At 40.4% G+C, this 25,607-nt stretch overlaps 2 long non-coding RNA genes across 2 annotated transcripts in view; one reads left to right on the forward strand and one right to left on the reverse strand.

The window, feature by feature from the left end:
* The window catches only part of LOC134735622 (uncharacterized), a 31,787-nt gene extending 16,769 nt beyond the window's left edge, over window positions 1-15,018 (forward strand). The window contains exons 2-3 of the long non-coding RNA XR_010118903.1: window positions 7,671-7,803; window positions 14,574-15,018. This is a non-coding gene — a long non-coding RNA (uncharacterized lncRNA). The remainder of the gene's footprint in view (window positions 1-7,670; window positions 7,804-14,573) is intronic.
* On the reverse strand, window positions 1-21,374 carry LOC134735623 (uncharacterized). The gene is made up of 3 exons (XR_010118906.1): window positions 20,699-21,374; window positions 17,795-17,904; window positions 1-127 (listed from the first exon to the last, which is right to left on the reverse strand). It is a non-coding gene; the product is annotated as an uncharacterized lncRNA (long non-coding RNA).
* Between the last annotated feature and the right edge of the window lie 4,233 nt (window positions 21,375-25,607).

A 25,607-nucleotide genomic window follows, 5' to 3' on the forward strand; every position in this document is an offset into this window, starting at 1 on the left:
CCTGTTTGTTACCTTGGGGTCTGGCCATCCTGCTGTCTTTCCGCGTGTTGATGGTTGTGTGTGATTGTTTGTGCGTCATTTAGTCTCCATTTATTCATCCTGTGAGCTGAGGATTCTGCTAAGCACCCTACAAGGAGAAAAGGAATGTTGTCCGTTTAAGACGTGTTTTGTGTGGCTTCTTGGATAGTGTCCCTGGAGGTGGGTACCTGAGAACAATCCATCCTTACCATTCCATTTCCTAATGGAAAATGCACTACTTCCATCTGTGTGAAATATAAATTTAGTCTGGGATGCTTTATCATGTAAGACAAGGCAGGCTATGCATTCCAAGAGATATTTTGCCTAGAGATGATAAGGAGCATTGCACGGTCTTTGGCTTTATTATTTTCAACAACCCCCTAACTGGATAAGGAAAGGTTTTAGGTGAACAAGACTTGGGAAGTCTGCAGAGGAACTAGCATTCATAATCTGAGTTGCTCCAGCTGCCAGAAGTAGTGTCAATAATTGACTGTTTCGTGGCTGAAGGACTATAGTAGTTATAATTGTCTGACATAAGAAATATTCAATGACATAAGGCATTTCCTATAATGAAAGGGATTAACATTCCTACTGGATTGTTGTCTTTCAGGAATGCATTCAAGACATTTCTGTATTAGGTAAGAAATTTGATTAAGAGCCTCTCTCTCATATGAATGGTCTTTTGTTTTTTTTCTGTTTTTTGTTTTTGTTTTCTGTTTTTTGTTTTCTTTTCTTTTTTGAGACATTGCTCTGTCACTCAGGCTGGAATGCAGTAGCGTGATCTTGGCTCACTGCAACCTCTGCCTCCTGGGTTCAAGTGATTCTTGTGCTTCAGCCTCCTGAGTAGCTGGGATTACAGGTGCACACCACCAAGTCCAGGTAGTTTTTGTATTTTTAATAGATACTGGGTTTTGCCATGTTGGTCAGGCTGGTCTCGAACTCCTGACCTCAAGTGATCCACCCACCTTGGCTTCTCAAAGTGTTGGGATTACAGGCGTCAACCACCACACCTGGCCATGAATCTTAAAGGAGGAGTTAAAGGGGATGCGCGAGGAACAAGAATCACAACTCCAAGGGAGTTTCCAGGTAGGACATGGGAGAGAGGCTTCAGGTGTGTCAGGAATATATAATCTGTAAAACCACAGCATCTTCCTTCTTACAAACAATGCTTTCAGTTTTTGCACTGCATTTAGTGTCTTTCACTGCAGAGCTTTTCCCCAAACCCAGCAATTCACAAATTACGCATTTATAGAATTGTTGAAATATTAGTATGTAGTTGAACCTTAGCAAACTGGAATCCAATTAGCTAGAATCATTGTAAAAATTATATTTTTTAAGAAAATATGAGGCCGGGCGCGGTGGCTCACGCTTGTGATCCCAGCACTTTGGGAGGCCGAGGCGGGCGGATCACGAGGTCAGGAGATCAAGACCACGGTGAGACCCCGTCTCTACTAAAAAGAAATACAAAAAATTAGCCGGGCGTGGTGGCGGGCGCCTGTAGTCCCAGCTACTCGGAGAGGCTGAGGCAGGAGAATGGCGTGAACCCGGGAGGCGGAGCTTGCAGTGAGCCGGGATCGCGCCACTGCACTCCAGCCTGGGTGAAAAAGCGAGACTCTGTCTCAAAAAAAAAAAAAAAAGAAAATATGAGAAAATTACCTAAAACAAACACATATTACTGACAGTATATAAAAAGAACATTTTTGTTTTCAGGATACAGTACACTTTTAATAGAAATTCAGCTTAATATATTTTTAGATTATGATCATTGATAGCTATGACGATTCCATAAGAAATTCTTTCATCAGAAGAAAATCTCTTTGCTATTCTACTAAGAAAATGAGTACTAATAGATTTCAGATATATTCTTAGTAATAAAGATGAAAACAAAAGGAGCTTTCTACTTACCACTGATATAGCCACCAAGTATAATTAGCCAGTGTACTCTAGTTACCTATGGTATATGAAAAATTCAACCTATCGATCAGTAATCATACCATGAATACTAAGTACTGTTGGCAAAATTAATATTATATAGATCAGAAAATATAGCCCTAACATTCCCAGATACTAGTGTTAAGTAATCATTAGTGTTTTAAAGCTTTACATTGCACTACATATGTATAAGGAGGTGTGAACCAAATTTCTTTGGGAATGTCACAATCATATTTTCAGAGTCAAACTTATTTGAATATGGAGGCAGTGAGGAGTCATGTGTAATACTTGGGCTCCTATGTCTGGGTTCAGAGTCTCTGGGCTCCTCTGCTTTCAGGGCTCCCCAGATACGTGCCTTCGCCTTCGGGCAAATCATTTCCCTCTGTTCTCTGCAAAATGGGCAGGGTAAGCATTAAGGTTGTAGAGGTGTGAAGATTTAGGGAGATAACGTGAATGAGATGCTTTTCACAAAGCCTGGCACTGAGGAAGCACCAAATTAAGTCTTAGCTATGATTATTAAATTTCCATTTGATTATTCATACTGCGGATGTATAGATCTATGTATATTTTAATTTAAAGGGAAACTGACCATTTGTAGTAAATGTCTGCATAGTAACGTGTAGTTCAGCAATAAATACTTAAGAATCAGGCTAACAAAAATATTTGGTATTAATGCAAATTTTTATATAGCTATTTATTTACTTATATATTTATGAGGCAGGATCTTGCTCTGTCACTCTGGCTGGAGTAGCTGGGACTACAATCAAGTGCCACTACATCTGGCTAATTTTAAATAAATTTTTTCTTTTCTTTTTTTAGAGACAGGGTCTCACTATGTTGCCCAGGCTGGTCTTGAACTCATGGTCTCAAGTAATCCTTCTGTCTTGGGCTTCCAAAGTCCTGGGATTATAGACATGAGCTACCAAACCCGGCCAGCTTTATAATTTTTAAAATGAAATATATAAAGACCTAAACTAATTTTTTCAAAAGGCTCAACAATCTTTCAAACAGAGTTGATTAAAAACACTCATTTTAAATAAGAGTATAAAGTTATCTATCTATATGCAAGGTAGAAAACTGAAACTGTACGAACAACTAGTAACTGAGCAGTAAAGGTCTTCCTTGACCTTTATAAAACTTCCCCTTTCTCCCACAAGAATTTGTATATCTTTGTAGAATTTTTTTTATGTATCTGCAAGCATAAAAATATGTGTGTATTTATTTACAAATGGAATCACTATATCAACTATTTTTCATCTGGATATTTTTAACTCCCATACTTTTAAAAGATGCATGGTATTCTCTTATATAGATATTTCATAATTCATGAAACCTGATAAAAATTCCTAAATGATGATGTTAGAGTTCCAGTTTTTTTCTTCTTACAAAGAAAACTGGAAAATATACCTTTGTACTTACATGTGTGTTTTTGTAGGTAAATAAGGATAAATTCCCAGCAGTGAAGATTTAGCAGAACATGTTAATGACACTTAAAAAACAAAGTTAAAATACACATTTAATGAGATTACTCAGGGCAAATTGTTAAGTTTGTGGATCACCCAGGTCCTCTCCTTTCCTCCTTACTAGACATCATATCTCGCTAGAGATTAACTTGGGGCATATAGTTTTGAAGTCAAGAGCTTAGGACATTGGACCCCCACCATTTACTAGCGAGACAAGGTAGTTATATTCTCTAAGCCTAGTCCTGCCTGTTGGGGTTATTGTGAGAATCAAATGAGATGTTGAAAATCAGCATTGAACACAATATTATTTAGCACTGGTGTTTTAGTCCATTGTGCTATAACAAAATACCAAAACTGGGTGGCTTGTAGACAATAGATTTATTTCTCACAGTTCTGGAGACTGAGAAGTCCAAGATCAAGGCGATGGCAGATTCAGTGTCTGATGAGGGCTCACTTCCTCACAGACAGCACTTTCTTACTGGCAGGAAGTGCCAGGGGTTTCTGTAGGCCTTTTTTGCAAGAGCACTAGTCCCATTCCTGTGGGCTCTGCCCTCACGTCCTAGAGTTTGGAGTTTGGGGCACACAGTTATAAAGAGCCAAACACATTCAACCTTTTTAAGCAGCAAAGGAATGGAGCAGCATTCAGAACTGTTGCAAGAAAGCCAGAGAGCCAGCCTTGGAGGCCATGCACCCAGGAGCACGGCCCAGAGGTCTCCATGGCCACTTCCCCTGACACTGCATGGCCACTGGGCAGAGGCAGCCAAAGTAGCTGGGACTATAGGCCATTACCACCAAGCCCAGCTAATTTTTGTATTTTTTGTAGAGATGGGGGTTTTGCCATGTTGCCCAGGCTGGTCTCGAACTCCTGGGCTCAAGCGATCTACCTGTCTTGGCCTCCCAAAGTGCTGGGATTATAGACGTGAGCCACCATATCTGGCCTGAGTTTGTGTTTTTAGCCTAATTTCTGTGTGTGATGTTTTACTTGATGTAAAAATGTAGCCTAAATTCTGTGTACAATGTTTATGATATTATAGTGCGTTTTTTAGTTTTAAAATAATGTGCTATAGCCATATATAGGCTATGCAAATTTGAGGTTGTTTCTACATATATCTCAAAATCATGAGGATGCGTGCTGCCATGCCATTCACTGGTCAGGTGCCAATCACTAACGGTAAGGAGCTGGGGATTGCACCACAGTCAATAGAGGCTACACAGCTTTTTGTTGTTGTTGTTGTTGTTGTTAAAATAAAAATGAAAATGAAAGACAAGGTGAGTGAGTATATAGCTAGAATTTTTATTTCTCTCTACCTCCAATTTGTCAAGACTTTGGGTTGTAGCATTCCAGTTTATTGGAAACAACCTTGGTTTCAATTATGTTTACCCAAAGCCAAATTCAAGTCAGTTTTCAGGATGTTTGATTTTTCTCCTGCCAACATTTGGCTGATTGGGTTGAATTTTATGTTTTCTGCGTACTTGTTTTGTGAAAAAAAAAAATTGTGTATGAGCTACAACTATCATGTAACTATCAAATATCTTCATTGTAATGTTTTTCATCCACTAACTGTGTGACTTGAAACAAGCCCTATGACCATTCTGTTTCACTTACACAACCTGTGAAATGAGAATAATATCTGACATGCATCCTCTTTCAGAAATACTCTGAAAGCATACTTTATGCTCGTAGAGGGAAAATGACACATTGCATTTAAAGCCTTATTAATCCTCTCATCTGAGGATAATTTTCATGTCTCCATATGGCTCAGTAGGTAGCCTAAGATTATGGGAAAAAAGGAAATGTTGAACTATTTTGTGTACAATTTCTAGGAAGGAAGTGCATTTTTTAAAAATATTTATTTATTTATTTATTTTTAGACGGAGTCTTACTGTGTCGCCCAGCCTGGAGTCTAGTGGTGGGATCTCGGCTCACTGCAACCTCTGCCTCCCGGGTTCAAGCAGTTCTCTTGCCTCAGCCTCCTGAGTAGCTGGGACTACAGGCGGTGAGCCACTATGCCTGGCTAATTTTTGTATTTTTAGTAGAGACAGGGTTTTGCCACATTGGCCAGGCTGGTCTCAAACTCCTCACCTCAAGTGATCCACCGGCTTCAGCCTAGGAAGTTCATTCTTCTCTTGACTTTTCTCCTTTTGTGCTGAACACAGTAGACCATTTCACTGGGGCCACCTGGTACCACGAGGTGACATATGGACAAAGACAGTGGCCTGACTGAAGGTTTCTCAGGACCAGATGGGTGGGAATCTGCCCACTTTCCCTGGACTGCTTTCTTCAGGTCATCTTTCATGTGAGAGAAAAGTAGATTTCTTTTCTTTTCTTTTTCTTTTTTTTGAGACAGAGTCTTGCTCTGTTGCCCAGGCTGGAGTGCAGTGGCATCTCAGCTCACTGCAACCCCCCACCTCCCGGGGTTCAAATCACTCTCCTGCTTCAGCCTCCTGAGTAGCTGGGATTACAGGCCTGTGCCACCATGCCCAGAAACATTTTTGTATTTTTAGAAGGGATGGGGTTTCACCATGTTGGCCAGGCTGGTCTCGAATTCCTGGCTTCAAGTGATCTGCCCACCTCAGCCTCTCAAAGTGCTGGGATTATAGGCGTGAGTCACTACGCCCGTCTTGAGAGAGAAGTAGATTTCTTTTTTGTGTAAGCTGCAGTCATTTTGGATTTTCTATTATGGGCAGCCAAACCTAACCTTCACTAAATGCACACCTGTGATCTGAAAGTGTTTGGGTGCTTTTAAAAGCCACCATTTATGTCTTCTTGTTTTACTTCTTCAATAATCCTATAAAGTGCAAGGAACAAGAATTGTCATTCCCACCGGGTGCGGTGGCTCACGCCTGTAATCCCAGCACTTTGGGAGGCCAAGAGGCGGGCGGATCACAAGGTTAGGAGTTTGAGACCACCAGCATGGTGAAACCCCATTTCTATTAAAAATACAAAAAATTAGCCGGGCATGGTGGCGCATGCCTCTAGTCCCAGCTACTCCAGAGGCTGAGACAGGAGTATTGCTTGAGCCCAGGAGGCAGAGGTTGCAGTGAGCCAAGATCGTGCCATTGTACTCCAGCCTGGGCAACAGAGAGAGATTCCATCTGACAAAAAAGAAAAAGAAAAGAAAAAGAATTGTCATTCCCATTCTCCAAAGAAACTGACCTTGTAAGATGTCGAGTGACTTGCATGTGGTCAATTAGCAAGTAGAGAAGCTGGAACAAATAGAGGTGTATTATCTCTTTACAACAAATCACACATATGCTTACACACAAACATGGTGCACAGGCTTTGGAGTAAGATAGACCTGACTTCACATTTTTGTGTCTCATTCTTGTAGCTTTAAGCAAATTACCTACTTTTTCTGATCTTCATTTCCTTATCTGCAAGATGGTAAACAACATCTCTAGCGATTAAGAATTCCAAATGAGATAATGTTGGTGGTCCTGATCCAGGGTGTGGTATATAGTAGATACTTAGTAAATAGAGCTCTATTGTCAGCAGAGGCTTATCCTTCTAAAGATTATTTATACTGTGACACAAAGAGGGTTAAAAAAAAAAAAAAAAAAAGAAAAGAGAAAACATTATTCAAATATGGAAGTAAAATGGAGTGTAAACGAGAGCCTAGAAAGGATGTTTCAGCTTGAAGTTCTGCGTCCATAAGGAATTTGAAATATTTTGATATCTTTCTGGTTTTAAAGACCAGATTAGGCTGGGCATAGTAGCTCACACCTTTAACCCCAGCACTTTATGAGGCTGAGCAAGGCAGGTTGATCACTTGAGTCCAGGAGTTTGAGACCACCGTGGACAGCATGGCAAAACCCCATCTCTACCCAAAAACAAAATAAAAAATTAGCCAGGTGTGGGGACGTGTACCCGTAGTTCCAGCTACTTGGGAGGCTGTGGTGGGAGGATCCCTTGAACCCGGGAGGCCACGGCAGCAATGAGCTGTGATGACTCCACTGCATTCCAGCCTGAGTGACAGAGTCATACCCCGTGTCCAAAACAAAGCAAAAAGAAAAGTAAGAATAAGAATAATAAGAAGAAAAAGACCAAATTAGTGGGCCTGAGTGAACATGTTTTTCTAACCCCTGGAACATCCTAGATGTATTTCTATCTGTATTTGACATAAATGTCACAGAAAAATATTCTTTGCTTTTAAGCTCCTCATGAAGCTCAAGAAGACGAGAAAGTAGCCATTCCAAAGAAATTTTATTTTATTTATTTTATTTATTTATTTATTTATTTATTTATTTATTTTTCAGATGGAGTCTCCCTCTGTTGCCCAGGCTGGAGTGCAGTGGTGCACATGCCTCACACTGTGACACAGCGGGAGAGCCCAGAGCGACAGCTGTTGGAATGACTGCACTCTTCCTGCTCAAGTCTGACCTTTCCAAGGTAGGATTTGATTACAACTAGCAATATAGAATTACGGGCAGGGAGAGGTGCTGAGACCACAAGACATCAGGAGACTAAAATAGCAAGGTGGCGAGGCAATCTGCCTTTTATTCCGCTTTCAAGCTATGAGAAGTAGGCAAATGATGCGGCTGAACAATGCCTCCTTGGCTTCAGGGTATAAAAACCACTTCCGTGAGCTTCAAGTCAGGGTAAGTGGGGAAAATGACAATAAAAGTAAATAAAAATAAACCACATTTAAACCCAGTCAACTTAGGATATTTTGTAGTACAAGCGCCAATCTATATGGTTCCTCTGAAATGCCCACATCTCAGGAAGCCTCAAATTTAACTACCAGAAATATTCTGAGAAAATAAAATAAGAAATTCTAAGCCTATAAATGCTTTTGTATGTGCTATTTTAGGTAGTTTTCAGTATGAGTCATTTATCTCCTCCCACAACTGAACTTCAATCATGTTTCAGCATATTCTAATTAGTTTCTCATTATCTTTTAAATTATTATTTATTTCTGCATGTATTCCTTCCTCAACTTTTAAAAATTTATCATTAAATTTATTGTTGGTAACTCTTTCTCAGAAACTCTAAGTTTCAAGAATTTCTCTTACTGTTATTATTATGTTTTGAGATGGAGTCTTGCTCTGTCACCCATGCTGCAGTGCAGTGGTGCAATCTTGGCTCACTGCAACCTCCATGTCCCCAGTTCAAGCGATTCTCATGCCTCAGCCTCCCGAATAGCTGAGATTACAGGCGTGTGCCAACACACCCAGCTAATTTTTCTATTTTTAGTAGAGACACGGTTTCGAACTCCTGGCCTCAAGTAATACGCCCACCTTGGCCTCCCAGAGTGCTGGGATTACAGGCATGAGCCACTGTGCCTGGCCAAGAATTTCCTATACGATGCAGTAATGCTCTGAAAAGGATAAGCAATAATATAATATGCAATATACAATGCACTAATAATATATGCATGCTTATGTATAATATTTTATAACTACAAAGACTTTCACATATATTATCTCATTTACTCCTGAACACACAATAGCATCCAACCCTCCTCCTCTTCCTCCTAAGCGCAGTGTTAAATGTTCCCTATGCAATGTCTCTAGAGATGAAAGAGTCAGGAGAGAAAGACATTAAGGAATATATTTAGATATATTAGGGGACCATGAAAGGTAGTTGAACCAACACTACATACACTAGGCATGAGCAGTCCCAGGAAGAGTGGCTTCCCTGCTGTTTATTTCTACTATCTGGCATTGGGCAAGTTAGAACCTCCTCAGACCTCTGTTTGCTCATAGGCAAAATTAACACATACCTGCCCTAACTCCCCAACAGAGCTACTATGAGAATCAAATTAGGTAACATGTGAGAAAATATTTTATAGTTTGCCAGATGCCAAATAAATATTTTTATTAACTTTCTTTCTGTACTTCACTTTTGTGGCATCAACATTTGTGGCATTAACCTAAACGGAACCCTCAGTCAATTAAAGAATAGAAAAGATAAACATTTTTAGAACTGTAAAGCATGTTCTAAGAGTTTCTTGGCCATTTTACTTTTCTTATAATCAAAACATAAAGCCATTCACCTGGCAGCTGGGTACCTGAATTATAATTTAGTAACTGTTGTGCTCAAGAGGAAACCAAGATCCTATAGGACCTTTCACAAATCAGGGTTCTTATTTTTTATTATTCTCAAAGTGAAGTCTGCAGACCACCTGCATCCAAATCCCATGGCATAATTATAAACATTTCTGATTACTGTACCCTACTTTTACCTACTGAATCAGAAGCTCCCAGAATATGGGCCCAGAAATAAACCTTTTTTTAGAAAACACACTAGCTGATACTTATGCTCACTAGTCCAAGAAACCCAGAACTTACTGGCTAAAATTTGCAAGTTGTAAGAGAACATTTGTTCTTCATTTCTTTCCAGCAGTAACAAGATTTCTCTATCAACATTCTATTAAAAACAGATATGAGCACGTATGTGAAATAAAAGCAGCACTCCACTTGTGTGCAAAATTTGACATCTTTTTTTGAAAGTGCCTTGAAGTAATGTTATCTCAGCTTTCTTTAATTGGATGGTGCATTTATAGGAGGAGTTTGGAAAATATATTCTCTTGCAGTGTTATTCCTGACCTCTACTCAAAAAACTAACAATCTCACAAGCAGTTAAATTGATAACCAAGCAGTCATTCTCCAATTAGGAGGAAGCCTCAACTCACTTCAAGTAATAACGTTAAAATTCTCCAAGCGTTAGCAGTCTGCACTGTACCTTGAAAAAAAAAGATAGAGATTTTGCCTTTGGTGTTCATGAATATAGAATAATATAATGTAATTTCAGAAGCTATAAGCTTATTATCAATCAGCTTCATAGAAACACAGGACTAAAATGGATTACTCATTACTAAGTCAGCAGACAACTATGTGCCTGGCACTGATCTAGGGTTAGGGCTAGAGGGAGTAAATAAAGCAAACAAAGCTTCCCTGGCACTTACGTTCTGGTTGGGGAGGAAGAGTGTGCAGAAAATAAAGAACAGGCTAATATTTAATATTTCTAACATATCCAATGGCATGTTAGAAGATGATAAGAATAATGGAAAGCGGTTTACTGCAACAGAGTTTTCAGAAGGGATTAGATTGCAATTCTAAATATGAATAACACGGCAAAAAGCAAAAAAAAAAAGGGATTTTTTTTGGCTGGTACACATGGGTATAGTTTGTACTATCAAAAGCTAACGGAATATCCATAGACCCTACTATACTAAATTTTAAACTCTAGGCACTGCAAAACAAGAACACTATCCACTTCTCCACACACATTTGTAGCCACCTCTACATTAGAGGCACCATCTGTAGTTATGAATGGTCTCTTTTTTCCCTGAGGTGTGATCCTGTCTTCTTATCATTCCCGATATCTTCTTTCACAATTGTGCCCTAGGTAATGGTGCTCAGAAAAAGAAACCAATCAGGAGATCTGTTTTCTGTGCCCTTTTAACACTTCTAACTCAGGCACCCAAACCAGCCTGTAGCAGAAAGAGCATCAAAGCCATCCACACAAGGTCTGTGGATATTCAGTTAGCTTGCAAGAGTACAAACTAATACCCATGAGTACCAGCCAAAAAATATCCCTTTTCTTTCTTTTTGCTGTGTTATTCACATTTAGAATCGTGATATGACCCTGTCAGAAAACTCTGTTGCAGGAAATTTTTGGAAAAGAACATGTAGCTTATCTGTGTCTAGGAAGTCCTTGTTATTTTGGGAAAAAGAAAAGAAAACAAAAACATCAATAGCTATATATTTTCTTTTTACTATTTACTATCATTCCAGACTAAAGTGGGGAGCCCTTTTTTTTTTTTTTCCAGAAACATAGCAGCAGAGATGTCGCTATTGTGATCAGAATTACTTTGGTAGGTGTGTTTTGGGTTTGATTTACGTTTTCACATTTGTCTTTCTGCTTATATAAAATATTTTCCTAAGGAAAAATATATGATAAAGTTAAACTTCACATGAGTTAACTACCTACAAATTACAGCTGTTAGCCATTTTTAATAAAACACTATCCACTCCACTATAAAAACAGACTTCATTTTCATATTGTTAATGTTATTCCACTGAACAGTGCGGTTAGAAATCCCAGAAGCAAATGCAGTACAAATTGTAGAGCAGCTGTGTAGAGGTGACTTCTAATCATAACTGAACACAAACAAGAACAAATAAATCAAGGACAAAACTTCTCACTTCTGATGCCTGGCGATGTCAGTTTTAAAGCCAGATACATATCAAGCACCTTGCAAAAAAAAATTACACAGCAGCTAGAAGAGTGACAGCAGACCCCCCACTCTTTCTGGGAACACTCCCATGTACCAGAAGCACAAGGACTTTAATTTGAAACCTGATTACATATTTGAAATTGCTGGTGTTCCTGACTTTAGCTTCTTGGCAGAAATGCCAGCTGAGTGTGTACATAGCACAGGTGGTCGATGGCAAACAAGACACCTCACAGCTGCAGGCAAGGAGCTGCTTCTAAGGGCATACAGTCTGGACAGTGCCAAGGCAGGTAGGCATGATACTAAGAGAGAGGACAGGCTGCAATGTGGGGGTTTTTGTCATCATCGTGTGTGTTTTAAAATATATCAGTGCATTTTGGAAAGTTGATTGGGGTTAGATTTTCAGTCTTAGGAAATAACATGATGGTAATAAATGTCAGCCTTAGCTAGTGACCCTTAAAAAGCTAAACTGGAATAAAAATAATAACTTGGCAAAGGTTCCCATATGCTGCACTCCTTCTTTTGTGCTCTTCCTTTGTGCCGAGCCTGCTTTGCCAAACACACCACCTTCACGCACTCTTTTTAGGGAGAAGAGGCCATTCTCCCAGAAAAGGGAACAGCTGAGAAAAGAACCAGCCCACAGAGGGAGCAGGGACACTCCTAACTGTTTTAAGCCATGCCGCAGGGTCTATGAGTTTGCAACAAGAAAATGTTTTCTTGTTTCTACCTTACCTAAGTCCAAAAAAAAAAAAAAAATCACTGTTTTTTTATTAGCCATTTAGTCCTAAAGAGTGCCCTTAGTGATAAGACAGTGCTTCTGGAAGTTCCACATAAGTGCTTTTCTTTACCCACATACAGAAGGCCCAAGAGTTGCAGAATCAGAACAGTTTGTGTGCTTTTCCATGTTCTAGCTTATGTATATGACTATACTAATCTTCCATTAAACAGGGTGTCTTACCCAGTCTGCAGTGCTAAGCATGTGTCGGACTGGAATACATTGTTCATAATAATCTTTTCCTAAGTACCATTTAAAAGAAAATGACTTCCATTATTTAAAAAAAAGAAACCAACTAGGAAATATCATATTTCTTCACAATAAGCCATAGCCCTTTTTCAGATGTCCTTTGGCATCTCAGTTTTAGGAGTTATACAAGTCTCTAGCCTCGCTGTTCATTGCCCTGACTTGTGCCTGAGATGTTTTTAGTCCTTCAGCCAGTTCAAATCAGGAATGAGATGCATTTGAGCTGGACTTCTACTCTGCCAAGCAGATAATCCCCTAATGACTGGTCAGCATTTTCATCCCAGAGAGTCAAAACTGACCTTTCAGTAGCAGAGGTTGCCTTAGGTTTGTGCAAAATAACGTTAAAGACAAATTCCCACTTTTGGGGTGCCACCGCCATCTCTTTCATTGCCTGCAGTTTCTAGCATTTATTTCCAATGTGGACACTGCAAAACTGTGATTCTTCAAAGCGGTTATTTAGTTCCTAAAACATTTAGAGTTGGGGCAAAATTTGCATAATTCTATTAAAAGGCTTACACCTCAGCTTTGAAAAATATTTGAGAAAATGTGATTTGTGGGGGAAAGAAGTCTTATCTTTTGGCCCAGAAGCTGTTTCATGGAACTAAACTTGTTAATGTTAGGATTGCCTGTTAAGCACCAAAAAGAAAAAATGGAGGTTAAAAGGGTTTCTTTTACCTTTGCTTCAAGTCTGCAGTGGTTTGAAGCTTAAGATAGAGAAGGATTTTAGGGTGTGTGTGTGTGTGTGTGTGTGTGTGCGTGCGTGTGTTTTTCACTGCATTGCAAACTTGGAAACTGGAGTCATGGTACAGTGATGGGAAACACAGGTGCATTTCTGTAGATTTTAAAATAGGATGTACTGGCTCTTTTCAATTGAGGACAGTTCATTCTGATGCCATAACAGAACTTGAGACGATCTGCTTTAGATCAAATTTGAGATTCTGTCATCATGTCTATTTTTATTGTATGATGCTGCCTGTCACTCATAGGTTGACAACCAGTCTGACATTTTCCTTCTTTCTTTCTTGCTTGCTTGCTTTCTCTCCTTCCTTCCTTCTTCTTTTTTCTCTTTCTCTCTCTCTTCCTCCCTCTTTCTCTTCTTTCCCTTTCTCTCTCCCTCTCTTTCTTTCTTTCTCTCTCTCTCTCTTCCCTCCCTTCCTTCCCTCCCTTCCCTTCCCTCCTCTCCTCTCTCCTCCTCTCTCCTCTCCTTCCTTCCTTCCTTCTTTTTCTTTTCTTTCTTTCTTTCACAGGGTCTCACTCTGTCACCCAGGGTGGAGTAAAGTGGTGTGATCATGGCTCACTGCAGCCTCGAACTCCTGGGCTCAATCAATCCTCCTGCCTCAGCCTCCTGAGTAGCTGAGACTACAGGTGCATGCCACCATGCACAGCTAATTTTAAAAATGTTTTAGAGACAGAGGCTCACTATGTTACCCAGGCTGGTCTCAAACTCCGGGCCTCAAGTGAGGCTCACACCTTGGCGTCCCAAAGTGCTGGGATTACAAGCGAAAACCACTGAGACTGGCCTTGGCATACATTTTCTATACTCTACTCAATACATTTTCTATACTCAATACATTTTCTATACTCTACTCAATATATTTTCTATACTCAATACATTTTCTATACTCAATACATTTTCTATACTCAATACAATTTCTATACTCAATACATTTTCTATACTCTACTCAATATATTTTCTATACTCAATACATTTTCTATACTCAATACATTTTCTATACTCAATACATTTTCTATACTCTAATACATTTCTATACTCTCAATATATTTTCTATACTCAATACATTTTCTATACTTAATACATTTTCTATATTCTCCATACATTTTCTATACTCAATACATTTTCTAGACTCTACTGTTTTTCTATACTCATGTGTGAGTAACGAAACACCTTCAACAATGCAAATGTTACAAAACTGATTGCCATTCAAATGCCTCCCACAGGAAGCATAGGTCTCCCCTAAACCACCTGCTGCTCCAAGAGCTGAGGACTGCATATCCAGATGATGGCATGCTGTCAGGAAAGTGTATGAAGACCACTACTTCTACCCTGCTAGAGTGCACACAGCCACCATTGCAGAGCTGCCCAGAACCTTAAGCCCACCCACCTCTATTAGGACCTTTGTCTCGTCCAAAACTTTCTAAATCTCATCCAGGACCTGCCCTGACATGGGTCTTCATTTTCATTCCCTATTCACCTGAATTGTTGCCAGGACCAGAATAAGACTTTTAGAGTCCCTGAGCTCCTCCATACGTAAATAGAAATACCATTTTATTTTTTGAACTAACATAAAGTTCGTAAGTATGCTGATAGCAGAATGGTTTTTCTTTCTAGATGATTTATTGATTATAAAAGTCTGGGTGAATTTATTAAAGTGAAAATTTTCCGATGTATGTTTATTTATTTATGTGTGCCTCCAGGATAATCCAGCAGTGACTGTAGATAGCGTCTAGTGGCCATTTCCCCCCAACAATCTTTCTGCCCCCTGGCATAGCAAGATGACTCATACTAGCTCTTCAATATTGAAGATTTTACTGGGCCCTAGCTGTATTTCGTATTTAATTTAAAGCTTTCTCCTGATGGTCTTGCAATTCTTCTTATCCAACTGGTCTTATATGCAGTTTCTTTTTCTGACAAATAACCTTCCTCACCATGTTTTTCACCCATCTTGCCACCTGATTCAAATACATTAAGTCAACCTTTATTTAGAGAAATAAGATTTAGGAAAATCTTTCAAAAAGTTTTTAAAAACATTTTTAAAAAGTAAAATGTTCATCTGGGAATTGCTCTGGGAAAATATATATGCCCGGCTATCCATACATAAATGTGTATCTAGTGCAGTGATACACATGTGTATTACAAGTAAAATTCATATGTTGAAGATTATTTGGACAGAAGTAGACTTGATTAACTAGAGTTGCCTTTTTAGGATTGATCCTGAGAATTGTATTCTTATTATGTAATACATAGGCAAAGTTATGTTACTGTACCTAGATGCAGGGCAAAAATTTATGATGTTCTGCCAAAATTGCCACCTGAGGACACAGAGAACAAAGAAACAAAAAGTCCTAATCAGATTAGAGCTTAATGAACCAGTCTCAAGCCTGTTGGGAACTCACCAAATACCAAGTCATTGCAATGAATAAACAGTGGAACAAAAACTTGGAGAACAAAAAGTTTTCTTAATTATTTGCATTCTCTTGGCAGCTGTAATTACAGGATATTTTCCATTGTCTGTTACCACTTGCCCCTGTGCTGTTATGTTTTTAAGATGTGGTTTGTTCTCTTTTGCCATATAATTATGGTGATCACTAAAATGAGCAAAATTTTCTTCTGAAATATATAAAGGATAATAGATATATGTTTCAACCTAACTAGAACTTGTAGATGAGTGGCAGTTCCAGGTTAGTTTCTGTGTAATTTAGTACAACCATTGATTTAAAGCACACCAAACACACAAGATATCATAGTACACATTATATAGTTAGAATTTAAAAATCAGTAATTTTTGTAGTTAACATAGTGATATATTTGCCCTTTATTCCAAGATACAAATTTTTAAGATAACATTTCTTTCCTGATGACTACAAAACAATACATGTTTATTTTAGGAGAGTGGGAAAAGCCTGCAACCTACAGATATCAACCATTAATTAGATACATGAACCCTACTTCTAGTCTTTTTTTCTACACATTTTATTTTAATAAATTAGATATTATAATTGTTTTTAATTTTAAAAACACATACATATATTATAAGTAATTTTTCTTCCCAGTTACTATTCTTCTATATCGCATTTTTATTTATTATTTATTATTTATTTATTTTGGAGACAGGGTCTCACTCTATTGCCTAGACTGGAGTGAAAGTTGAGATCATGGCTTACTGCCCCCAACCTCCCAGGCTCAAAAGATCCTGCCACCTCAGCCACCTAAGTAGCTAAGACTAAAAGCGTGCATCACCATGCCCAGCTAACTTTTTAAATTTTTTGTAGAGATGGAGTTTCGCTATGTTGCCAGGGCCGTTCTTGGACTCTTGGGCTTAAGAAATCCTCCCTACCAAACAGGCATTGTTGACTCCTCTGGAGAGTGCTCATTCTGTGGGTATTAAGCAGGAAGGCAGACCGGATGTGGTGGCTCAAGCCTGTAATCCCAGCACTCTGGGAGGCCGAGGTGGGTGGATCACCTAAGGCAAGGAGTTCGAGACCAGCCTGGCCAACATGGTGACACCCTGTCTCTACTAAAAATACAAAAATTAACTGGGTGTGGTGGTGCGCACCTGTAATCCCAGCTACTTGGGAGGCTGAGGTAGGAGAATCGCTTGAACTGGGGAGGTGGAGGCTGCAGTGAGCCGAGATGGTGCCACTGCACTCCAGCCTAGGCAACGGAGTGAGACTACATCTCAAAAAAAAAAAAAAAAAAAAAGAAATCCTTCCACCTCAGCTTCCTCAAGTGTTGGGATTATAGGCATGAGCTACTGCATCCAGCATGCTTCATATCTTTGAATGGCTGCATAGTATTTTGACATGTATATACTAAAATTCAAAAGTGATTTTTAGACCTGATGGAGTTCTAGTGGTATGTCTAGCTTCAGGTCATAGCTTCTGGTGGCAGGCTGATTGGGGCTGCAGTCTCTTAATTAGCCAGAGCTGTTACTTTTATTGATTTGAATATCTTCAGATGGCCAAGCCCTTTTCTATTTGCTCTGTTCTTAAGTGCAAAGCTCCACGTTACCCATTGTTTTAGATCTGCCTACTCCATGCATTTTACCCTCACATCGGAGTCTGCCACCTTTGGTATAGAATGAACAAGAGGTAAGGGAAATGTTAAAGGATTTAAATATGATTGAAAATGACCTTCCTGGAAGGTCAATCACAGTTTAAGTGAGAGCTACTTTTTCTTTCACTAATGAGCTGTTTCATCCCTTGTAACTAGCATTATTTTGTCTTTGTGGTGTCCAATGGGTGTCCACTATGTGCTATTTGGAAAGGAAAGAGAACAAGAAATTAGGAAATTGGGTCGTGATGGGTTGGCTTAGTTATCTTGGCAGCATTTTACCAAGAAATCACTGTTTTGTTTAGTCCTGGACAGGGTAGGCCATGCTGTGGTAACAAATCAACCCTGAAATTTCTGTGGCTCAGCAAAAAGTTTATTTATTGCTCACCCAGAGACGGATGGAGGCTGGCAGGGATTCGCCTTCATCCTGTGATTCAGCAATGCAGGCTCCTCCACCTGTGGTAGCACCATGTCAATATGTAGCTTCTCAGGTCACTGCTAGAGAGGAAGAGAAGAATGGAAAGTTGCACCAGCTCTTAACAGCCTCAACTCAGAGATGACACGTGTCTTTTCTGCTCCCAATCCCTGGGCCAGAACTAGTAATGTGGGCTGCTGAAAAATGTCAGGAGTGCATGGATATTTGGAGAGTGCTTTTTCTGCCACCTTATTTCATACCAAACCACAGAAACAAAATTGGTGACTCTTCTTAGTAAACTAGAAAACAGTATAAAAAGCATTATTAGGATCAGAGCATCTGGAATGACCAATGAGTCCATTAAGTCAGGAGAATTAGAACAGAAACATTATGAGGAATCATAATGGTCAGAATGGGAACAAACTGACCAAAGGGCTTACTGGATGAAGCTAACCAGATAGAGTGAGACCAGAGAGAAGATGTGGCCCAGGAAGTCACAACCTCCTGTTCCTGACTTGGACTTTCTGTAAGCGTGATTCCCAACCTGGTCACTCATCAGAATCATACAAGGAACATTAGAAAAGGTAGGGTTTTAGCCTCACCTGAGGCCTATTGAATCAAAATCTCCTGAAGAATATAATATTCATATCATATATATATACTATATTCATATCATATATATATACTATATATATAGTATATATATATGATATGAATATAGTATATATACTATATATATGCTATATATATATACACACACACACACACATATATACTTTAAGTCTTCAAGTTCTGGGGTACATATGCAGAACGTGCAGGTTTGTTACATAGGTATGCACGTGCCATGGTGCCTGTCTTCTACATTAGGTATTTCTCCTAATGTTATCCCTCCCCCAGCCCCCCACTCGCCGACAGGCTTTGGTGTGTGATGCCCCACCCCGTGTCCATGTGTTCTCATTGTTCAACTCCCACTTATGAGTGAGAACATGTGGTATTTGGTTTTCTGTTCTTGTGTTAGTTTGCTGAGAATGACAGTTTCCAGCTTCATCCATGTCCCTGCAAAGGGACATGGCTGCATAGTATTCCAAAAGCCCCTCCTCATTATTCTGATGCAGCCACTGGTCTGTAGGGTTTGAAAAGCATTGCTTAGAGGACAAGGAGGTAGAAGGTGTCCTTAGGATGAGATGCTAATGAGGGAGTGAACCTTAGAAAGGTGGAAAGACTCACACCAATGGTCCCATGGTTGGGTGATGGTTAACATCACAAAGAGAAGTAAATTCCAGACCTGCATCATAGTACCCTGAGTAGAACTACTTCAACAATCTGTCTGGTCAGATACTTAGTACCTAGATATGGAGACCATATCTCACAGTTCTGTCAGGCAGGAGCAGTCCAAACACTTTGATTATCAGCTGTCTCTTGCTCGGGAAATTACTAGGTACCAACACTGTTATATATGCAGAGGTGTCTGAAAAATGAATGCACATCAATTTCCAGTTCCACACAGAGCACATCTGTAAAATACGACCTTTGGATAATGGCTGGAGTGTTTACCTACAGTATTGGTTTTTGCATGTGGCTTTCCCGAGATATGTCAGGGTACAGCAGGACCAAAACCTGGGTAAGAACTGAAGTAGTAGGTAAATATTGGATCATAAATTAAGAGTGAAAGGCAAAGCTTGGGGTGATGTCAAAGTCAATAAATGGATATTCAAATATAAAGTTACATAGCTGAGTAACAAACGCACTATATCAGAGTTGTGGAATGGAAATCAAAACCAAACTGAGCTGGATGTGGTGGCATGCACCTTGAGTCCCAGCTACTCAGGAGACTGAGATGGGAGGATTGCTTGAGCCTAGGAGGTCGAGGCTTCAGTGAGCTATGATCAAGCCGCTGCACTAGGCCGGGAGCAGTGGCTCATGCCTGTAATCCCAGCATTTTGGGAGGCCGAGGCAGATGGATCACCTGAGGTCAGGAATTCGAGACCAGCCTGGCCAAAATGATTAAACTCCATCCCTATAAAAATAAGCTGGGTGTGGTGGTGGGTATCTGTAATCCCAGCTACTTGGGAGGCTGAGGCAGGAGAATTGTTTGAACCTGAGAGTCAGAGGTTGCAGTGAGCCAAGATCGTGCCATTGCACTCCAGCCTGAATGACAAGAGCGAAACTCTGTCTAAAAACAAGAAAAGCCACTGCACTCCAGCCTGGGTGACAGTGAGACCCTGTCTTTTTTTTGTTTTTTTTTTTTTGAGATTGAACCTGACTCTGTCACCCAGGCTGGAGTGCAGTGGTGCAATCTTGGCTCACTGCAACCTCCACCTCCTGGATTCAAGCGATTCTCCTGCCTCAGCCTCCAGAATAGCTGGGATTACAGGCGCTCACCACCACGCCCGGCTAATTTTTGTATTTTTAGTAGAAATGGGGTTTCACCATGTTGGCTGGGCTGGTCTGAAATTCCCTATCTCAAGTGATCTGCCTGCCTCGGCCTCCCAAAGTGCTGGGATTACAGCCGTGAGCCATCACGCCTGGCCTGAGACCCTGTCTTTTAAAACAAAAACAAAACAAAAATTGAGCAAAGACAAATGAATTACCTGGAGTAATGAACTCCAGGAGGAAACATGAACATCTGACTAAATTCTAGTTGAAGTCCAGCTGGTTTGCATTGCTTTGACATCACTTGCGCATGCTTTCCTACTCCATAATTTTAAAGATACTGCTTGAAGCACAACTGACTATAGAATGTGCTCTCTTTGTCTTATGGTTTTCTCTGAAAGACCTTGCTTTATACAACTGCTGTTTGTTGTAGCCACAGTCATGCTTCATTCAGACAACAGCAGTGGGTTTTCAAAGTGATTCATTTGTTTTCCTTGCACTTACCCTCTCATTTGCTTCGGGGTCCTGCATGTGGCTGGCTGGCCGAGCTGTAAGAGTAGGGTTTGCGTAATATCTGCTTCTGAGCCATGTTTCAGGACTGTGGATAGTTTTAAGCTAAAGGGGAGAAGTCCAGTGGAAGACATGCAGGGAGCTTTTCATCTGCTTGAAGGAACAGACTTGCTCTGTATTGCTCCAAAGAGGCCAATATTTTGAAATTCCAATGAGGTAGGCTCAAAATGAAACATCCTGAACATCTGAGCTGTCCAACAATGATGCCGGCTTCCTGGGGCATTACTCAGCTACTTGTGCTCCATCGAGTTCTTTTCTTTGGCTTTTTCTTTCTTTCTTTCTTTCTTTTTCTGACACAGAGTCTTGTTCTGTCACCCAGGCTGGAGGGCAGTGGTGTGATCACTGCAACCTCCGCCTTCCAAGTTCAAGAGATTCTTCTGCCTCAGCCTCCGGAGTAGCTAGGATTACAGGCGCTTGCCACCATGCCCGGCTAATTTTTATATTTTCAGTACAGACGAGGTTTGGCCATGTTGGCCAGGCTGGTCTCAAACTTCTAACCTCAGGTGTTCTGCCTGCCTTGTCCTCCCAAAGTGCTGGGATTACAGGCTTGAACCACAGCACCCAGTTGAGTTCTGAATGTTGAGGCTCCTCAGATTTCAGTTTGGGCCTCTCTTCTCTTTTACACACTTTTTCTTCAGCACCTCATCAAGCTCTGTTGTTTTAAATGCCATGTATATGTCATAATGAACCCACTGTTTTCTCCAGTCAAATCTCTGTTGCCTTATATATTCAACTACCTCCATGACCTTCCGCTTGAATGTTTCATGAGCATCTTGAACTTAACACAGGAAAAATAGAACCCTTGATTTCTTCTTCATCCTCTTCTGCCCCAAAGTCTTATTTTCCTCCAGCCTACCCTAGATTAGTCAATGGCACCAACACCTACCTGTCACTTAGCCCCAAACTTCTGCCTCTCTCTGGCTGTCACGCTCAAACCACCTCAAGCCAATCACCTCCAGACTTGAACAGGGAACACAAGTGTCTCACTCATTGAGTTCCCTCAAACCACTGGCACATGGTCAATTCCTCCTAAATATTTGATGAATGAATGAATGATGTAGAATGATCATCTGGAAGAAATAATAATGGCCCTTCTAACTTAATGAGTCTCTAATGATAGGTACTTTAAATATATAATTCTATCCCTAATGACAACACTTCAAAGTAGGTAGGCAAGTTAAAAAGCTCACAGAACTGAGAGTTTTGTATGGTTTTGCTTTTAAGTTTTATTAAGTGCTTTGTATGGTTTTTTTGTTTTTGTTTTTCTTTTTTTTTTTTTTGAGACAGGGACTCGCTTTGTCACCCAGGCTGAAGTGCAGTGGTGCAATCATAGCTCATTGCAGCCTCAACCTCCTGAGCTCAAGCGATCCTCTTGCCACAGCCCCCTGAGTAGCTGACACCATAGGCAGGGGCCACCATGCCTGGCTAAATTTTAAATTTTTTGTAAAGACAGGGTCTTACCACATTGCTCAGGCTGGCCTTGAACTCCTGGCCTCAAGTGATCCTCCTGCCTCAGCCTCCCAAAGTAGTAAGTAGGATTACAGCCATGACCACTGTGCCCGGTATGTATGACATTTTTTATAGCATACATAGGCATAGTGCTAAGTGCTTTATATATATATAAAATCTCATTTAATTTTTACCAACCACATACAGGGTAGCTTTTATGCACCATTTCATTGATAAGAAAACTGAGGCTAATAGAAATGAAGCAATTTGACTTAGGTAAAATAGCCAGGAAGTGATGGGACTGATATTTAAACCCTGGTCTATTTGGTTCCTACAGCTGTATATTTCCCCGCTATATGATAAAGCAATCTCTAACAAGGATACTACTGAAGGGATGCCAACATCTTATGAATTGTTGTAGTAGATGATCTTTTGGTTTCTTCAAATTGGAATTTTTATAGTTATATTGTGCAAACGGTCCTTTTCTCTATTTCTTTAGATTCACTCCATTAGACATCTCTACCATTTTAAAGAAAGTAAAAATAACTACCCAAATTTCATAGAAAATCTAGAAATGCTCTAAACCCACACACAAATTGCAACCGATGTGACAGTAAAGAGCTCCTTCCAGCCAGGCATAATGGCTCATGCCTGTAATCCCAGCAATTTGGAAGGCTGAGGCAGGCGGATCACTTGAGGCCAGGAGTTCGAGACCAGCCTGGCCAACATGGTGAAACACTGTCTCTACTAAAAATACAAAAATTAGCCAGGTATGGTGATGCACGCTTGTAATCTCAGCTACTCAGGAAGTTGAGGCAGGAGAATCGCTTGAACCCAGGAGGCAGAGGTTGCACTGAGAAGAGATAGCGCCACAGCACTCCAGCAGCCTGGGTAACAAAGCAAGGCTCTGTAAAAAATAAAATAAAAATTAATTTACAAACACCTTCTTTTATTCTTTTTTTTTCTTTTTTGTATGCTTCAGCACAAGTCAAAATAGAATTCCTATCTTCTTAATACCTAAACTAAGTTAACCAGCCTGGCAATGGTTCCCAAAGCCATGCCAGCAGATACACAGCGCAGGATGTCACCCCCGGGCTGACTCACCACACAGAAGACCTAGTAACTTGAGGAGTATTGTTCTCAAAGATCCAAATTTGCTGAAATCTATTCTAAGTACTCCTGCATAAAAAAGATCTTATTACAATTAGTGTACCTTTAAAAAGAGAAATTCCCTGTCTATGTGTATATAGCTCCTCTGATTCCTGAATTCTATTCCTTATAGTTATACAATTATGTGGAAATTATTTTACGTTAACTTCTGTATTCCAACATCATTTTTAAGAAGGAGGTTAGTAAAGGTGCCCACTAGACAAACTTCTGCAATAGGAAAAGAGCACTGGGATAGTCAAGTAAAATGACAGAACTGAAGCAATGGGAAACATGTCCATAAGCAATTCAAGCTGGGAGTGATAAGCTACCTGTGAAGTCAGGAGATCAAGGTTGAGGAAGAAGCAACAAGAAACATTGATTCCTCTCTCTACCTATTGCAAATGGTCTTGGGGCTCTTAAGCATAAATGTTACTTTTCCCTCCAGTGAGCCTGTATGAAGCTCTCAGATAATCACTTCAAATTGCTCTTTCAATTCACAAGCCTGCAGCATTCTGAAATATTTCCAGATATTATTTGCACCTATATAAGGATAGCAGATACTAACTTATCCGGTGCCTACCTGGTGCTGTTGTAGGTCGATTTGGGATTTGAATTCAAGGATTCTGGCTCCATACTTTGCTGTATCCACTACACTGAACTGCCTCTCCATGAGAAACTATTTTAATAAGTCCTCTGGTTAGAGGAACTCATCCATCTGCAACTCACACTGGTGCAAAAATGGAGCAGCAAATCAGATCAGGAAGTGCCATCTCCACCACCAACAAGGGGCCCTAGAGTCACCAGAACCAGTCCCTGCCTAACTGAAACCTAGAACTTTAGAAAGAAATTCACAGATTTGGCTCATTGCAAGGGTGAAGGGAGGATGGTAGGAAGAGTGAGACATCAGAGCTCTTTTTGAATGGGGGGAGGAGGCCGCCCCCATGCCTGGGAGGTGGATGGAACTGTAGAACAGGAATCTTGAGATGGGTAGAGTTCAAATGGGTGAGAGCTTTAACTTACTCCCTCCTAGTTTAGGAAGTGCTCCTAAAGGCGTCCCCAGTTTCCAAAATAGAGATATTTGCTTTGAACTGCTGACTGGTGGTTTTGCTTTGTGGACATGGAGAGGAGAGGATGGCCAGGAAAGGGAGATTCTTCCCACCCCTTTGCTTCCGTGGTTCCCATGCACCTATAGGTGGACTAAGACTCCGTACCTGGAAGATGTTTCAATTGTGAGAGAAGGGCAGGTAAAAGGAAGAGCACAGACCAGAATGAGATAACATTCTGCCTGCACCTGCAGGTCAGAGCAGCTTTCTGTGAACTTGAATGTGATTGTGAGTCACCCTGGGATCTTGTTAAAATGCAGATTCTGGTTCAGCATATCCGGGGTAGGGCCTGACACTCTGCATTTTTAACAAGCTCCCTGGCGCAGCTGATCCTAGGGTCTACGTAGAGGCCATGCTTTCAGTAGCAAGGAGTTACAGGACATGCCAGCTGGAAGGCAGAGGGACCTTATACACCTGGGTTAGGCATATATTTTCATTACTGCTTGCTGCATATTCCTGAGAGGACAGAATGTGGGGTGACTGTCCTTCAGAGTCGTTGATCTCTCCGCTGCACAGTTTGAGTTAAGGCAGATAGCACTTTTATCTGGCCCTAGGGGCATCTGTTGGGGCCCTGGGACAGTTACCTGTACTTTTTGTTAACATTAATGCTGTCCTCCACTTCTGTGAGTTGTGGAGAATATGGTCTTTTAAAGGATGCTAGAGGCAAAGCTGAAGGACAATGCTAGAACTAGTGATTTTTTTTTTTTTTTTTTTTTTTGTCTCATTGCCCCAGAAGGTCAGGATACTTGAGCAACAGTGTGAACAAGCCCACAGCTCCAGCTTCCCCAGGGCTACCAGGGAAAACGCTTGAGGCTGTTCATCCTTAGCTAGCTTAAGCTCTGGTGAGAGGAATCACGTCTGAATTTCACCTCCTTAAAACATCAGTGAAGGCGGTCATTATTTGGATCGTCCAAACTGTTTCCATGAGGAATGGAATGGAATCAGGAAACCTAAATTTAGATTAGGTGCAATGAAACTGTCTTCCTGAGACAGAAAAAGTAATTATAGAAAGGCATTTCAAAGAAAAGTCTTGCTAATGTTTCTTGGGACCTTCCTCAGGGACAGATTGCAGGGAGTGGAACCTGTCTGGATAGCCCATTACTTTTTTTTCCCAAGGCAGTCCCATGACCTGATAGCCACCA

Source organism: Symphalangus syndactylus, chromosome 2 (genome assembly GCF_028878055.3).
Source record: "Symphalangus syndactylus isolate Jambi chromosome 2, NHGRI_mSymSyn1-v2.1_pri, whole genome shotgun sequence".
NCBI classification, from domain to species: domain Eukaryota; kingdom Metazoa; phylum Chordata; class Mammalia; order Primates; family Hylobatidae; genus Symphalangus; species Symphalangus syndactylus.